The sequence below is a fragment of the Danio aesculapii genome, chromosome 1, assembly GCF_903798145.1.
Source record: "Danio aesculapii chromosome 1, fDanAes4.1, whole genome shotgun sequence".
Classification (NCBI taxonomy): domain Eukaryota; kingdom Metazoa; phylum Chordata; class Actinopteri; order Cypriniformes; family Danionidae; genus Danio; species Danio aesculapii.
Window position 1 is genome coordinate 27,223,000 of NC_079435.1, and position 13,216 is coordinate 27,236,215.

Below are 13,216 nucleotides of genomic sequence, written 5' to 3' on the forward strand. Positions count from 1 at the left end.
TAAATTTAAAATTGTATTATTTATTTCTAAATCTCCTAAAATGTCTGGGATTTGGCTTTTGCTTTTTAAAGCTTGTTAATCGTATGTGTTTTTGCATTAAAGGTGCAGTAGGTAATCTGCCTAAATGCTAACCGATTAGCATAATACGTTTGAAACACAGTCCCTTTTTTAAATATTTCCCAATTTATGTTTAACAGAGCAAGGAAATTTTCACAGTATGTCTGGTAATATTTTTTTCTTCTGGAGAAAGTCTTATTTCTTTTATTTTGGATAGAATAAAAGCAGTTTTTAATTTTTAAAAATCCATTTTAGGGTCAAAATTATTAGCCCTTTAAGCTATATATATATATTTTTAATAGTCTACAGAACAAACCATTGTTATACAATAACTTGCCTAATTACCCTAACCTGCTTAGTTAACCTAATTAACCTAGTTAAGCCTTTAAATGTCACTTTAAGCTGTATAGAAGTGTCTTGAAAAATATCTAGTGAAATATTATTTACTGTCATCATGGCAAAGATAAAATAAATCAGTTATAGAGATGATATATTAAAACTATTATGTTTAGAAATGTGTTGAAGAAAACTTCTCTCCGTTAAACAAATTGGGGAAACAAATAAACCAAGGAGCTAATAATTCTGACTTCAACTGTATATGTACAGTTTGTATGGCCTCCCTGATTTTTAATGACAGCAGCAAGACTTCTGTGCATGGAATGAACAAGTTGGCTACATTTTGAAACATCTATCTTTTCTATTCTTCAAAAAGACCCCTCTTTTGGAGTTGCTCAAAGAGATGCTCATCTTAATGTCTCTTCAGAATTCCCCTATGTGTTTAATTGGATTCAGATCAGGAGACATATTTAGAATGATATAATATCCCACATAGCAAACGGACTTGGCCCAACTGTGGCCACATTATTATTACTGAAGGCGTGTTGCCGGCACTGGCATGCATAATGTCAGCCGAATGTGGGCCATGCGTGGCAATGATGGCACTGCATGCATGACGGCAAACTACATTTGGGCCAGTTGTGGATGGTAGGTGTGTGGCCCAGATCAGTGTAGCGATCATTCACATTGTTTAAGTAACATTAGGCTGGGTTAAGGCTCAGTTTTTTGGGGGTTTCTGGTCAAAGGGTGGTGTTGATATGGTTAACTTATAGCTGAGAATCTGTACCAATAATACTGTTTTGGCCCAGTTCAGAGCCAGTTGAGGGTGTTAAATATGATAATATGGTAATATGGCTGATATTCGGGCCAGTTATGGCCCATGTGTGGCCCTTGTCTTCAATCCAGTTATGGGCCACTTCATGACTGTCATTCTTTGCAGTACTTGGGCTTTATTAGAAAAAAAAAAAGCTTTATTAGTCTTTTTTTTTTATCAAACAACATTGGAAAAATACTATTATACATAATACTGCAACAAAAAGTGTACTGTCAGTTATCAACATCCCATTTTAATTTCATGTTAATTTAACATGTCGGTATTAATTTGTATGCTAGTGTGTAAACTGTTAAATTAAGATAATTAAAAGTAATTTCACCTAAAAGTGACAGTTTCAAGAAAACAAGGATGGTTAATATATTAAACATTAAATCTGTAAACTATTGAAAGTGCTTATGATCACCAGCCTTGTAATTGTAAGTCTTGTATTGGCGTCTTTCGGGTTGTATTTCAGCTTTAATGCGCTTTTTAAATAAATAAATAAAAACAAAGCAGCTGCTTGCCATCGCGACAGCAATAAAATCCAATGGACGGATCACATTCATTCCAAAATGCTGGAATCACAGGACTGTTGCTGGGCGCTGCTTTTACAATGGAATGTTCAATTGAGTGTCGCGACATGCTTTGTCCTAAAGCGACTATGGTGCTTGGCTGGCGGATGCAGGAATTACACTTATTACTAAGCTATACTTACATGCTATTTCAGACTGCATATTCAAGTACTATGGTTAACAAAATAGGGACTGCATCACAGCTTGTGATTGTTCAAAAATGAAAACCCAACTTTACCTCAGTAAAGCAGGCTAGGTGGAATGGCGCTATTTACTCATGTTTTGTTGTTAAATTAAATAAAAACCTACATTATTGATGCTGTAAAAGGTACCTTTATGAAATTGAAAATAGTCACATCAGTCTTTCATCTGAAGATTTTAGTGGCTTAACACAATCTACATAAGCTTTGCGTGACTAAAATACTTTTAAACCACGGTGTCATCCTTACTCCAGCGTGCAAAAGTAACTCCAATATTGGTTCAGGATTTTAAAGTTTTAATTTAGCATTTGTTTTTACCGCTGTCACCCGTGTCCATTTGACCGCTGTGCTTGTGATTGTGCACAAATTGCGGATCTGCGTGAACAGAGGTGTGCCATTGTACAAGTCTACATTTGTTGACAGTCAGTGGGTCTAATTAGTCTAATTATTAGAATTATGGGAATTATTGGTCTGACAAATTTTAATTGGATGAACTTTTTTAGTCTAACCCAGAATATAAAAATACATATAAATAGATTTAGATCATTTACTTTTACATTACTATTGGAATGTGAAGAGACTTTTAACCAGCACAACAAAATTTTTTTCTGAAGGCAATCACCCACTGCACCTTTAATTACATTTAATACATTCAGTAATTAATTCTTCAGTCTAAATGACTCAGAAAAAACTTTACTATATATTTGGAGAGGACGAAATAACTGGTCTAAACTGGCTGCAAATAGCCTATATGTGCACCATTATTTAATCAACACATTTGCCGTATTTAAATAATCGACACGCTTTAATTTTGTAATTATTTACATTTTTAGATCGTTTAGATTTTACAGTTTTTATTCATTTTTCTGTTATTTATTTTTTGTTTGCTGTATATTTTATTAATCTGATAATGACATTAGGCTATATTACATGTGCTATTTTATATACATATCTTGAAAACTTGAAAAAGAGAGAAGCAGATTTGACCTGTCAGTAGGAGCACATGACTCCTGGATAGCATAATGACTTTGGGCTCTATTATACACCCAGCGCAAGAAGGCGCAAGATATGTTTGGCGTGATTTGTTGCTATTTTCAGACCACCGCAACCATAATTCTCATCTTGTGCACCATGCTGTTTAAATAGCAAATCCATTTGTGCTACTTTGTGGACTCTTAGGTGTGCTGGTCTAAAATAGAAGTGTGTTAAGCTGCATTGTTGGCGCATTGCTATTTTAAAAAATTGAAATAAAATGCGCCATTGACCATCTAAAAGCAGGTCCAAAGTCCAGCGCAGAGCGTGTTTATGTGCCCATGTGGATTTAAATGCTTACACATATATACACATTTAAATGCTTACACATATATACACATGATGTACAGCAATACACAAATATTTTTACACATGGAAAAAAATTAAGAATTAAAACATTACAAAAACTATTATTTTCCACATAAATATAAAAAACATCCAACCATGCCTCATCTTGGGGGACTTTTTCAGTTTATTCATGACAATTTGCATTTGTATAATGTTATTATTATTAGCAGTATTATTTATTATATGCATATTTATATTTGTTTTAATAAAAACTAGTTTAGATTTGTCCACCTGTCGGGTTTTGGAGATGTAAGCGTCACCATATGGGGCATAAGAACAGGACTTGTGTTTGGATGTACCTCAGTTTTTTTGACCACACTTCATTATTATTGTTCATTTATTAATTTGCTGGAAGTTAGAGCTGAATTTAGAAATAGCTTTGAAACAAATCTTTAGACTAAACAAACTAAATTAATTATGTAGACTAATGAATGTCTTCAGTGGAGTACGTACAACACCGTTTCCTTATCCACGAAAGTAGGAAGGAGTAAAGAGTAAAAGTAAAGTAAAAAGAAAGTAAAGAGGCCGAATGGAGGAGGCTCATTCTTAATCCTTACGCTGCAGGTAGTATACTTTGAAAACGAAAAATATTAATGATAGACTCAAGTCAAAATATAAACCTAACTATAAAGAAAACTAAAAAGAGACCTAAAATACAAAATGGACAGAAAATTCACAGAAGGCCTTTGCTTCATATACAAAACAGACTAAAACAACAATTTGCCCTTCATTTGTTTCAGCACCTGGTCATTTGTTAATGAGGTCTGATGAAGTGTTATCGAAGTGAATGCTGTGATTGCTTTTGCGCTTGTACAGCTGTGTCCCAATGCTTTGATGGAGGATTTTTGGGGGTAGTAATGGCATAAACTCCCCTCTCTTCTCTTTTATACTCTCTGCTGTTGAACTTCATGGCCCTGCCTGTTTGATTTCTGCTTTAGATTCTGATTGTTTTTCTTAGATAGTGAGGTCCTTCAGACTGATTATAATGTGAGACTAATTGAAATAAATTAAACAGGTAATGAAGTGTGAACCCCTGCTAGTGTGAAATGACTAATGTTGCGGTGTCTGTTGTAGGCCCATTTTGTCCTCATGATGTCTCTATCTTTATTTTTAAGCTGAAGTACAGGAAAAAAAAAATCTATTTTATTTTATTCTATTTTATTCTTCATTGTTATGTCCCAGGTGAAGTTCAATAAAAATATTCTATTCTATTCTATTCTATTCTATTCTATTCTATTCTATTCTATTCTATTCTATTCTATTCTATTCTATTTATTCATTCATTTTCTTTTCAGCTTAGTCCCTTTATTAATCTGGGGTCACCACAGCAGAATAAACCTCCAATTTATCCAGCATAGGTTTTATTCGGCGGATGCCCTTCCAGCTGCAACCCATCACTGGGAAACAATTCACCTGTGCCACCCTCTGTTCTATTCTATTCTATTCTATTATATTCTATTCTATTCTATACTTTATTTTATTCTATTCTATTATGTTTTAAGTGCAAGTTGAGGTCCAAGAAAAATATTCTATTCTATTCTATTCTATTCTATTCTATTCTGTTCTGTTCTGTTCTGTTCTAAGTGCATGTTGATGTCCAAGAAAAATATTCTATTCTATTCTCTTCTATTCTATTCTGTAAGAGCACGTTGATGTCCAAGAAAAATATTCTATTCTATTCTATTCTATTCTATTCTATTCTATTCTATTCTATTCTATTCTATTCTGTTCAGTTCTGTTCTGTTCTAAGTGCATGTCGATGTCCAAGAAAAATATTCTATTCTATTCCATTCTATTCTATTCTATTCTATTCTATTCTATTCTATTCTATTCTATTCTATTCTATTCTATTCTATTCTATTCTATTCTGTACTATTCTATTCTATTTAGGTGCAAGTTGATGTCCAAGAAAAAATTATATTATATTATATTATATTATATTATATTATATTATATTATATTATATTATATTATATTATATTATATTATATTATATTATATAAGGGCACGTTGATGTCCAAGAAAAATATTCTATTCTATTCTGTTCTATTCTATTCTATAAATGCACGTTGATGTCCAATAATATCCTTTTCTGTTCTATTCTATTATTTATTGTTATGTCCAAGGTGTAGTTAAATAAATAAAAAAATCTATTCTATTCTGTTCTGTTCTGTTCTGTTCTGTTCTGTTCTGTTCTGTTCTTATTTTTATTCTGTTTTCAAGTGCAAGTTGTCCAAGAAAGATATTCTATTCTATTCTATTCTATTCTATTCTATTCTATTCTATTCTAGTGCACGTTGATGTCCAAGAAAAATATTCTATTCTGTTCTATTCTATTCTATTCTATTCTATTCTATTCTATTCTATTCTATTCTATTCTATTCTAGTGCACGTTGATGTCCAAGAAAAATATTCTATTCTGTTCTGTTCTATTCTATTCTATTCTATTCTATTCTATTCTATTCTATTCTATTCTATTCTATTCTATTTTTTATTGTTATGCCAAGGGTGAAGTTCAAGAAAAATATTCTATTCTATTCTATTCTGTTCTGTTCTGTTCTGTTCTGATGACCTTATTCTTCGCGTATGAGCAGGCACAGCCATTTGAATCTTTTTGGTTTATTCACTTCTGTTCATTTTTTGATGTTAAAAACAGCTCCTTACGCTGCTTGATATTGATATTTTGATGTTAATTGATATAACTTATATTTTCTTATTATATTATTCTGCTTTGTCTGTATTGTCATGAATCCACTTGTTTGTAGAGCAAGTAGTTTTACTGTTTTTGGCCATTTATTATTCCTAATCATTTCTCGCATAGGCAACTGAATCGGAAGTTCTAAAACCATCGCTGAAACTAATATAGAATAAGGTCAATTCTATTCTATTCTTTAAGTGCAAGTTGATGTCCAAGAAAAATATACTTAAAGGACCATTAATCACTCACTCACTTCCCTAATCAAATAAGCAAATTTGTTTACGAGTGTTCTTAAAAAAAAAAAAAAAAACATTAATTTCTGTTTTTGTCAGGAATTATGCTGAAAAATTTAATTAAATTTAAATTGAAAAGTCAAATAGAGGATAATAAGCTTTTTTAAAATAATGAGTTTGTTATTAGTTTTTTTTTTATCATATAAAGTAAATAAAATTTAAAAGCTTTTATTATTATATTATATTTATATTTTATTATGATATTATCAATTAAAATACAAGACTTAATCTGTAATAATCTAATACAATCTGTTTAATTAAAGAGTTTAATTCAGTGATTAAAACTTTTGAAGGTGATGTTTAATCCTCCCTTTGTGTGTTTCCTGTATTTCATCTCCCTGTAAAAAAAAAAAAATCTAAAAATACCCACATGGCACACTGCACCATTTTCAGATCAAATAGCATGTTCATTATCATGTCCCTACCATTGCAGGAACACCTATCTATTGCCAAAATGAAATCAGACCACCTAGAATGATAAATTTTCTCCCAATGAAATCACTCAATGATAGCACAAAAAAGCTTAGCAGGTGCATTTGCCCAAAGCCTCTGTTGCCTTTAAGATGTTTCAATTATTCATCCAAAGAAAGCTAAAAGAAATGTCTATGAACGAGGACAGTGCAATTGATTTGAAGACTTAGTTCCTTTGGGCGTCTCAGGGTGGAACAATTACAATCTAATTACATAGAGGCAGGGCAAAGGGAGTGTGGCATTACTCATCTACTGTTCTGTCCTGGAGCAAATTACTGAAAACTTGCTTATTTATTTTTGTTGTCAGGTGCTACTCTTTTTGCCACACTGAAAAACATTGAATAGAGAATGATTTCAGATAACACATCTGAACACATCTAACACATCTGGTTTTGCATCTTAACTATATACACTAAATATATTATATTGTACACTTTTATATCATATTCAAGTCAAACATAAGAACAAAAAACATTGTTCTTTGAAGTATGTTTTGCCAAATGATTAGACATAGCACTTTGGCTTTTGGCTCAGCTCCTTCTTTATCACAACAGACCAGTACATGAACTGCATTGCTTTTGCCACTGCACCAATCCATCTGTCAATGCACATTCTGTCCTTCCCTCACTAGTGAACAAGACCCCAAGATACTTGAATTCCTCTGCCTAGGGCAAGAACTCTACCCAAACTGGAGATAGCAAGCCATGGCCTCGGAGATGCTGATTCTCATCCCTGCTGTGTCACATTTTGTGCTCGCATGTGTGTGTGTTAGCGAATAGGCAATCTAATATTTGCAACTAAAGCTCAATTGCTCAGTGAAGTGATTGGTGGTCTTTGAAAGGTAAGTTGTTTTTCGTTTATTTTAATATCTTGATTACACGACATAAAAACATATCTATATCTCAGCAGGGTCTGTCATGTTTTTTGGTCCCCTAGAAATATTTACGTTGTGTTACGTGGATATTTACAAGTGTTGTGAGCAATTTGCAGTGCGTTTCTTTAGTTGTTTGTGTTGTGTCCAATTTGCTGTGCATTTCTTCATTTGTTTGTGTGGTGACATGGAGCCGATCAGCAAATAACAGCACATTGTGTTAGCTGACCAATCAGAGCCTCTTGAGGGCGGGTCTTTTAGAGGAAATAAGAAATATGACATTCATTTTCATGTTTGCTGAGAAGCAGTATACAATCAAAGTAAGATAAATGAAAAAAATAATGTGATTTTCTACAAATGAAAATGAGCACACTTTGCTTTGCATCTTATAAACACAACCAAGCCTTAAAAATATGCTCTGGATCACCCTTTTAAACAATGAGTATCCATAACAACCAATGAAAAACAAAGTGATGCAGCTTGTTTCAGCTCAACTCCGTCAATGCAGAGAATTGCCTTGAAACAACCACAAGAACAAAATATGATATACTTGTGAGAATGAGATGCTGCGAGCTTCCTGTTGGTGCATGACCTTCCCAAGTTTTAACGGAAAATGCCAATGTACACATTTGTGGTGTGAAACTCTTGAGATAAGACAAGTTTTATCTCTGAACTGTAAATAATGTTGAATAGAGAAGTGTAAGATGCTGCTATTTCACATTGTGCATTCCTCCTCCTTTTTACATTCTAAATGTCTTCTGGGAGTTCAAGCAAGTGTGGAGCTTGATTTTGCATTTTAAGCATCCACACCCTTAAATCTCAAGAAATTGTGGGAAAAATCACTAGAAACTACTTGTATGTCAATGTTTAATCATTTGAAAGATTGCAATAAAGAACATGAACAATATTGATATCATGGGCCCAACGTATGTTCGGGATGAACCTAATCATTCAGGCATGTCAATCATTTTCACATGGCTATATAAGCAGCAGCCACTGCACTATGTTGGCTGACATTTTTCTGGCATCTCACCACCTCCCATTATCCTCCACCTAATCACTCAGGGCGTACTCACACTTAGTTGCCATGAACCGTGCCGAAGCGTGATTGTCCTCCTCCCCTCTCCCCCGACTGCCTGCAATCACACTGCATTTTGCCTTCCGAACCCGAGCACGCTTACTTCATCGATGATGCGACTGTTCAGTTTAACAGGGAGCTTTAGTTATATCGTTTTAGTCATTTGGGATGCAGTGACACGCAGTCAAATATTTTGCTAAACAGATCCACAACTTTTAATGCTCATAAATTGTCATAAAAGTAATCATGCTGCACGTATTAGGAGGTTTACTAAAGGTGCAGCTGAAGTGCAGTGAGGAGTTTCATCTTTAACTAAACTCTGCATGCCCGATACCAGGTCTGTTACATCTGTAGGTCTGTAGCGATCAGATTTTTCCTCCAGTAAGGTTCTGGCATTTCAGACACTTTTGAACCAATAGGTGCTCCGAATTTGATGACGCAATCCATGCGACAATTCAAATGACCGCAGGGAAATGTCAAAACTTTTTTTTTTCTGTGTGCAAAATTTCCGCTACAGTATGTTTGCTGTGAGGAATAATTTCAGAACACAAGATAGTAAAAGTGTCATGGATGGATGACGTCAAACTCCAGGGTCCAAGTTTTATTCTGTGTTTGGCGTGTCTTCATTGTCGTTCAGTCTGACTTTATGACAGTTGAGATCTTACAGTAAGACATTGGAGCCATGTTCGTGCCGTCTGACATGCTACAATCGTTTAGGATTATAAAAAAATGGCATAGTGTGAGCCGGCCTTTCACAATACTGTTGCAGAAACTTTTTGACATTTTTAATTGTTTTTTTTTTTTCACATTCAGTCCACAATTACTAAACACTTGGGACTTTGAAAAAGTTATTTTTTTAAATAAAAAACAAAACACAAATCATTCATACAGAGATTGAAAAGCAAGATGTCAAAAAATACAAGACAAAAAATCTGGATTACCATTTGGCAGCAAGGAGAACTAAGACCTTATTATACTGATTTTTTTTTTCTGTGTCTCCATAGCTCACACATGGATGAAGCTGGCTTGGCCTGTTACAGCCTAATATGTGTTTCAACACCCCAACGAGACTGTGACAGTCAGCCAGCAATGATGAATATATCTATTCCCTCAACACTGACAAATCCCATTTTCACCACACAGTCCAGCCTTCAAATATGTGTCCAGGCACATTCCATTTTCTCACAATAAGGAGCTGCACAATTCTCTATATTGGCCGATTTTTTTTGTGGATCACCTTTTTTTGCTATCACCATGTAGCAGTGCAAGACAATGAGGGCTCATCATTGCTATTCATTCTGTGCCTAATTTAGTGTTCCCACATCCTTTTATGGACATCACTGTCCTTTAAAGGTGAACCATGAGTCAACGGTACCTGATTCTGAATATGTTTTTGAATGTAAACATATGTATCTAAAGAAACAGAATGCTTAAACATAAATTATTTCAATTTATACTATGGAGCTGTTTCACGCTTGATTCTGATGGGCTGATGAATATTCAAAGGTCTGCAAATTATTTTCACAGATCTGCACAGCTAAAGTAGTTCTGCTGCAGTTTAATATCATAATGCTGAAAACACACAGCTTATCATATATCAACTCAAAACAGAAGCATTTGATTGTAATGCATAAGAAACTATAGCAGTTCTACACACAGGAGCTGTCTTAAAATACAACATTTGTATATTTTTAGGTGTGCAGTATAAGTGGAGTAATTGACTAAATTGAATTTAAGTCAATTGAATTATTAATGATATGCACACTGTGTGCATTATCTTTCAAATAATTCAATGGCCTATCAATTATTCCTTTCATATAAGAGCTTCTCTTTATAAATCAGTAGGACTAAGTCAACAACTCATTACCATAAATTGCTTTGAACAGTTCAACAAACATAACTTTGCAAACTGTTTTATGGCATAAAATTAAATTTTAAAGTTAAGCACCTTCTCTTACATATGATTGGTGATAGCAGTAAAAATGTTTTCTTTTTAACATATTGTAACATAGGGATGCTGACCGTCATTGGGTGATAAGCAAATCGTACTAAATTGTGTGAATTAGATCGTACGAATTCATACGAATTAGCCACTAAATCAAAAAGTTCAATTGCCGTGAGATTGCGTTGGAAGATCTTGCCTTTGGACAAATTAATTTTACACTAAAAATTTAAGTATTATTACTAAACATTTTAGCGTAGAATGCATTGCTAACCGACCCAACTCTTTAAATAATAATAAATTCTGACAATTATATAAGTAAATCAAGAAGAATTCAAAATAAGTTTTTAATATGCTACAGCTATGCATAAATGGTTACTAAACAAATGTAGCCAAGGTGAGAACGTCTTATTTTTCAGTTAAACAATGAAATAATGCATACATTATTCCAACCATTATTATTATTTATTAAAAACAAATGGAAACAATATATGGTTAAAAAAATGAACAGAATTAATCATAACAAAACAATACGTCAACAACACATGAAACAAAGCTTTATTCTAACATAGATGTATTCACACACAGCAGCCCATGTTCTGCACTCATCTCTGCACAGCTGGGCCAGTTCTGCAGATGATCAGAGGGTCTTAGCATGTCTTTGCTATGGTCCTATCCCTCACTGCTGCAGTCAGAGTGGAACAGGACAGTGATCCAAGGCCGTCCATGCCTGAGATATGGATGATGAAGAGACCACAGCAACATCTGGCCCAGAGTGATGCAGGAGCACTAGAACAGGAGTGACCAAACTCAGCCCTGAATGGCTGGAGAGTTTAGTTCCAACCCCAATCAGACTGTGTAGTATTATAATATTATACTCAAACAAAAAGTACTGTTAATCTGCCCATTTTGAAAGTCATGTTAATTTAATTTAACAGTATTTGTCAGTATTAATATGTATTATGCAAGTTTGTATACTATTAAAGTAATTTCACCTAAAAATGAAGAAAACAAGTATGGTTAATATATAAAAAAATTAGGTCTGTAAAATAAATCTAAAGTGCTGATAATCACCAAACTATGATTTTAAGTGTTGTGTTTTCATCTTTCAGGTTGTATTTCAGATTTGATGAGCTTTTTATATGAATAAATAAAAATCAAAGCAGCCGCCTGCCATCGCGACAGCAATAAGATCCAATGGATGGCCGATCGCTTTTACTCCAGAATGGCGGAATTGCAATATAATGCAATGGAATGTTCTATTGAGTGTCGCCTCTTGGTGATTCTAAGCTCTTTGCTGAAAGTATGGCAATTTAATCCCATCAGCCATCATGACGCTAGAGTGGTACGTCATGCCCCCATCCCCTATTGTAGTCTGGGGGAAGGTGTGTTTACCAGCGATCAAAAAGCCTGGATTGCTGGCGATCGTGACATATACATTATGCTTAACTATATCGTCACCTTAGAATTATAAGGTTCTATCTGACATTTTTGTCAAAATTGAGTTATTGACATATTCTTATTTATTGACAACTTATTTACATTATGGATGTTGTTTTTACAAGTTGTTTACATTTTAAGACTTTTTTATTTAAAAAAAAAAACAAATGTTACGCACATACTGTTTGCTATATGGAAAGCAAAAACTTTGAAGCTCAATATCTCAAGATCATTCAGAACGCAGAACATTATAATTCCAAGATGACGATATTGTTTAACCTGTTAACATCTTACAGTGATTCCAGCATTTAACATGTTGTTAGCATGCCATAGTCTAGTTGCTAGTCATTGAACTATATAGTAGACTGAAGGTCTTGAACTGGGCATATCTGGGTTAAATTCTCAGTAAAATAACTTAAATATTGAAAATTCTGACACCCTTCGTTAAAGGTTTTTTTTTTTTACCCATACCATAAATGAAAACAATTGGTCTGATAAATTATAAAAAAATATATAGCATACACAATATATAGAGTCAGAACATTTTTAACCTAAATTTGGCTGCTTGAAACCTTGAGGGGGAGATTTACTGTCAGGTTGAATTAAACTTTGGTCTTCAATCAATCAATCAATCAATCAATCAATCAATCAATCAATCAATCAATCAATCAATCAATCAATCAATCAATCAATCAATCAATCAATCCATGTCCATGACACCCATGAAGGGACTCTTTCATATGGAGTAGAATGCATTGTTTGTTTCTTTTCAGAATTCTTAACCAATTAAATTCAAGGACCCAAAAAAAAAAATCATTTTATGAATTCAAATGAATAGGCACAAATGTAAGCAGTGTAGATAACTTGGAAAAAATGTAGACAGCAGTCAACACACAAAAATTGGAAATAGGTTATAGTACAAAGCAATCATGCAGGAAACCAAAGACCTCCGTCCATTTCCACTTCTGTTAAATTGCTCCTGAGGATGTGTGTGTCTTTTAAGGCAAGGTCACCGAATGTTACCACAATGCTTTCAGCGCTTGCTCAACCACCCCTCAATCCAG